A 5595-nucleotide genomic window follows, 5' to 3' on the forward strand; every position below is an offset into this window, starting at 1 on the left:
GCCACTGTCTTTGACTTCCCTGCCTATTGATCCAATAAAGGCTTAGGAACCCCACCACATGCTAAGGCCGGGAGGTGAGTCAGCTGTGGCCTGCCCTGGGAGCTGGGGGCCTTGGGGAGAAGACAGGCATGTTGATTTGGACATTCATTCAGCAGACATCTGCGAAGCACCTGCTGTAGAATGCACTGGACGTTGCCAATCAGTGCAACAGGGATAGTGAAGCAAGACAGGCCCCTTTCCTCATGGACCTTCCCTTGTAGGAGCAGGGAGGCAGCAGTAATAAGAAGCAAACAAGGTGGTTTTGGGTCTTGATACTGGAAATGCTTTTGGCTGTAACAGAAGAGTTGGTGTTGATTTAAACAATCATGGAGTTTGGTTGTCCCCGTGGGGGCTCAGCCTTGGAATCAGGGACCCCTGGCAGGGGCAGGGGCAGAACCAGGGCTCCAGCAGAGGCGAGAATAACCTTGAACCAAAATCCAGACCTGCAGGGGGCAGGGGAGTCAGGGAGAAAACAACCCCCCTCCCTGCCTCCCTTTTTAAGAGTAAGGAAAACTTTACCAGCTCCCAGCAGATGCCGTATGTCTCATTGAGCCTGTGTTCGCTTCTAAACTGATCCCTGTTAGTGAGAAGGGAAATGACCACAGTTAGCCTAGACCACTCAAGATGTAGCTCCATGACCAGGTGCAGTGGCTCTTGCCAGTAATCCCAGCACTTTGGGAGGCCAAGGCAGGCGGATCATGAGGTCAAGAGATCAAGACCATAGTAGCCAACATGGTGAAACCCCTCTCTCCTAAAAATACAAAAATTATCTGGGTGTGGTGTCACGTGACTGTAATCCCAGCGACTTGGGAGGCTGAGGTAGGAAAATGGCTTGAACCCAGGAGACGGAGGTTGCAGTGAACTGAGATTATGTCACTGCATTTCAGTCTGGTAGAGCAAGACTCCGTCAGAAAGACAGAAAGAAAAGAAAAAGAAAGGTAGACTCCACAGTGGCTCACATCTGTAATTCCAGCACTTTGGGAGGCCAAGGTAGGTGGATCACTTGAAGTCAGGAGTTTGAGACCAGCCTGGCCAACATGATGAAACTCCATCTCTACTAAAAATACAAAAAAAATAGCCAGGCATGATGTTGGACACCTGTAGTCCCAGTTACTCAGGAGGCTGAGGCAGGAGAACTTGGAGGGTGGAGGTTGCAGTGGGCCAAGATTGCACCACTGCACTCCAGCCTGGGCAACAGAGTTGTCAGTGGCTCACACGTCAGTGGGAGGTGGTCAAGGAAAGGACAGATCGAGTTGGCAGGGCAGGTTTGAGCCTGAGCAGCTGTAGTCGATGCCATTAGCTCAGATGGGGAATTGACCGCAGAGGATTGATTGCATCGGGGTGTGATCGTGTCTATGGTAGGGTGTGCTGTGTTCTGAGGGGCTGGGAAAGTAGACGGCAGTGTCAGGAGGTTTCACAGAGGGCCCACCTATCAGCTAAGGCTTAAAGATTGGGAGGGAGGGGGAGCAGAGGTGGATGCTGAGTTTGAAGCAGTTGGAACACTGCAGTTAAGGGAAGGGGTTCAGACGTCAGATGAACCTCATCCATCCTGGCTCCTCTTACCTCCTTGTAAACTAGGGCGAATCACTTTCCCTGTGGGAGCCTCAGTTTTCTCAATCTGTAAAATGGGATGAAAATTGCCCCTCCTCAACCCCCGCAACCTATCAGTTAAATAAAATGTAAATTATGGCCAGGTGTGGTGGCTCATGCCTGTAATTCCACACTTTGGAAGTCCGAGGTGGGCGGATCACTTGAGGTCAGGAGCTTGAGACCAGCATGGGCAACATGGTGAAACCCCATCTCTACTAAAAATATAAAATATGAAAATTAGCCAGGCATGGTGGTGCATGCCTGTAATCCCAGCTACTTGGGTGGCTAAGGCACAAGAATTGCTTGAATCCAGAGATGGAGGTTGCAGTGAGCAGAGATTGTGCCACTGCACTCCAGCCTGGGCAACAGAGCGAGACTCCATGTCAAAATAAATAAATAAAAATAAAATGTAAATTAAGCATTTGGAAGGGTGCACCATAAGAACTGAACGGCTACTAGTTAACAAGCTCTCATGTGATTGCTAATATTGTTTGGATCCCATCCTAAATAAATCCAATGAACTCTGGAAATGGAAAAATACTCCCCGGTTGAAAAGGCTGAGGGGTATATTATCTGTTGCTGCATGACAAATTACCCTGAAAGGGAACAGCTTAAACAGAAGCTTTTACATAGTGCTGCTGCTTTGACAGACATGGAACCAAAACTGCTTGTGGTAATCCAGGCTCACCCCCACCTGCTCTGTGGTCAGGACACAGTGGCAACCACAAGTGGGTGGTCCAGGCAATTCTATTCATGTATGAAGAGAGTTGGAGGAAGACTTCTTACGCCTTGCTCCACTCAGCCAACCCCCTAGATAATAGCAGTTTCTCAAACTGTGGTCCCTGGACTATCTGCATCCTAATTTTACTTTTTTTTTTGAGAGGAGACAAGGTCTCACTCTGTCGCCCAGGTTGGAGTGCAGTGGCACCATCATAGCCCACTGCAGCCTCAAACTCCTGGGGTTAAACAATACTCCCACCTCAGCCTCCCAAGGAGTAATTTAAAATTTTTTAAATTTTGTAGAGATAGGGTCTTGCTTTGTTGCCTAGGTTGGTCCTTAACTCCTAGGCTCAAGCAGTCCTCCCACCTCGGTCTCCCAGAGTGTTGGGATTACAGGCATGAGCCACCGGGTCTGGCTGCATCCTAATTATATGGGGTTCTGTTTTTTAAAAATGCAGATTCCTCTGACCCACCACAGACTCAGAATTGGAACCATTGTGGGTATGGCCTTCAAACCTGTTTTATTTAAAGAAGATTTTTAGGATAGTTTTAGATTTGTAGAAAAATTGCAATGACAGCAAAAAAAAATCCCACATACCCGTTTCCCCTATGATTAACATCTTATATTAGAATGGTACATTTATTACCATGAATGAACTAATATGGCACAATATTATTAACTAAACTTCATAGTTTATCTAGCTTTCCTTAGTGTTTCTTGTTTTGAGATGGAGTCTCACTCTATCGCCCAGGCTGTAGCACAGTGGCACAATCTTGGCTCACCACAACCTCCGCCTCCCGGGTTCAAGCAATTCTTCTGCTTCAGCCTCCCGAGCAGCTGGGACTATAGGCGCCCACCACCATGCCCGGCTAATGTTTGTATTTTTAGTAGAGATGGGGTTTTGCCATGTTAGCCACGCTGCTCTCAAAAGCCAGGCGGCTCACGAACTCCTGACCTCAGGTGATCCACCAGCCTCAGCCTCTCAAAGTGGGATTACAGGAGTGAGCCACTGCACCAGGCCGATCTCCTTGGTTTTTTTAACCTAATGCCCTTCTGTCCCAGGATCCCACCCAAGGTAAGACATTACATTTAGCAGCCATGTATCCTTGGCTGTGACGGTTTCTCAGACTTTCCTTGTTTTGGTGACTTGACAGTGTTACTTGTTTGAGATGGAGTCTCCCTCTTGTTGCCCAGGCTGGAGTGCAGTGAGGCGATCTCAGCTCACTGCAACCTCCGCCTCCCGGGTACAAGTGATCCTCGTGCCTCAGCCTCCCAAGTAGCTGTGATTACAGGCATGCACCACCACACCCAGCTAAGTTTTTTGTATTTTCAGTAGAGACAGGGCTTTGCCATGTTGGACAGGCTGGTCTCGAACTCCTGGCCTCAAGTGATCCTCCGGCCTTGGCCTCCCAAAGTACTGGGACTACAGGTGACACACTGTGCCCACCAACAGTTTTGAGGAGTACTAGGCAAGTGTTTTGGAGGATGTGGCTCAATGGGAATTTGTCTCGTGTTTTTTTCATGATTAGATTGAAAGATCCCAGAAGTAAAGAGCCATTTTAATCACATGACTTATCAATATTGAGGTTAACCTCAACCACCTGGATGTCAAAGTCCGGTTTCTCCACTGTAAATTTAGTCTTTTTCTCCCCTTTCCTGCACCCTCTTCTTTGAAAGGAAGTCACTATGCACAGTCCATACTTACAGAATGGGGAGGTATCCTTCACCTTCTTGAGAGCAGAGTATCTACACAGATTATTTGGAATTCTTCTGCACAAACTATTTGTCTATTCTCCCCCCTTTATTTATTTGTTCTCTATTCATCTATATGACCACAGGCTCATGGATACTTTATTTTTGGGATTATAATGCAATACTACTTTATTTTGCTGCTCAAATTGTTTCAGCTTTGGCCATTGGGAGCTCTTTCAGTTGGCACCCTGGCATACCCCCTAATTTTGTGTGTAAGCACACGTGTGGAATACTTCCTTCCTCTCTGGCACTACAAAGTGATACTGCGGTGAGCTATGATTGTGCTGCCGCACTCCAGCCTGGGCGACAGAGCGAGACCCTGTCTCCAAAACTAACAACCCAAAGAGTGAGACCTGTCTCAAAAACCAACAACTCAATTTTCTGGGGCAGTAGGAGGTGTGTTTGAATCTGAACTTTTTTTTTAGAGACAGAGTCTTGCTATGCCCAAGGAGGGACTCGAACCGGACTCCAACTCCTGGGCCCAAGTGATCCTCCCGCCTACGCCTCCCGAGTAGCTGGGATTACAGGCACGAGACACCGCGCCCAGCTTCGAATCTGAATTTTTTAACACGCTGTCTTCAGCTTTTTTTCTTTTTCTGAGACTAAGTCTCACTCTGTCGCCCAGGCTGAAGTGCAGTGGCACGTTCTCGGCCCACTGCAACCTCCACCTCCCCGGTTCAAGCGATTCTCCTCCCTCAGACTCCCGAGTAGCTGGGATTACGGGCGTGAGCCACCACACCTGACTAATATTTGTATTTTAGTAGAGCGGGGTTTCGCCATGTTGGCCGGGCTGGTCTCAAACTCATGACCTCAGGTGATCCGCCCGCCTCGGCCTCCCAAAGTGCTGGGATGACAGTCGTGAGCCACCGCGCCCGGCCCTCTTCATCTATTTTTTATGAAACCAGAGTTAGAGAACCTCTTAAGTTTTTGTTTCCAGTCTCTCAACTACTTCACCGGTCTCCCCAAAGCAGTTCCAGTACTGGCCGGTAGAGGGAGCAAGAAAAAGCAGAACGGTTTCCTTTTCCCACAAACGCCTTTCCAAGTGAAGAAATGGGCGAGACCAGCCGTGGGGCGGGACTAAGCTCTGCGCAGAACTGTCAAACCCGGGCTTAGGCCCCGAGTTGTCACGTGAGTGTCTGCGGTCAGCTGACTGTGCCGGAGTACCTCAGGGAGGGCGAGGGGTGGCCCCCCCAACAACGCGAGCCGAGGGCTGCTGCTGATTGGTGGAGGAGGATCCAGCGGCAACACCGTGGGGCGGGGCCTCGGCGGTGAGTACTGCCATTGCCTTCCGCAGGGTCACGTGGGAGGTGAGGTACAGCGCGCTGGGGAGAAAGTGGGGCGCCGTTGTCCTGTGTGTGCGCATGCGTTGAGGTCTTGGGACGCCGATTGGGGGTCCCGAATCACGGGCTGCGTGCGGCGGCTAGTGGGGGCGTGGCCGGCGGAGAGGGCGCCGCGCTACGAGGCCTCTGGTTGGCCAGCGCGAGTCACGTGAT

General features: G+C 49.8%; 1 protein-coding gene across 1 annotated transcript in view; it reads left to right on the top strand.

Moving 5' to 3' along the window:
- The first annotated feature begins 5170 nt into the window (after nt 1-5170).
- Nucleotides 5171-5595, top strand: part of NAPA (N-ethylmaleimide-sensitive factor attachment protein, alpha) — a 28493-nt gene continuing 28068 nt past the window's right edge. The window contains exon 1 of the mRNA XM_011926442.1: nt 5171-5230. The gene's annotated coding sequence lies outside the window, so the exon portion shown is untranslated. The remainder of the gene's footprint in view (nt 5231-5595) is intronic.

The sequence above is a fragment of the Colobus angolensis genome, unplaced genomic scaffold (genome assembly GCF_000951035.1).
Source record: "Colobus angolensis palliatus isolate OR3802 unplaced genomic scaffold, Cang.pa_1.0 Scaffold119, whole genome shotgun sequence".
Classification (NCBI taxonomy): domain Eukaryota; kingdom Metazoa; phylum Chordata; class Mammalia; order Primates; family Cercopithecidae; genus Colobus; species Colobus angolensis.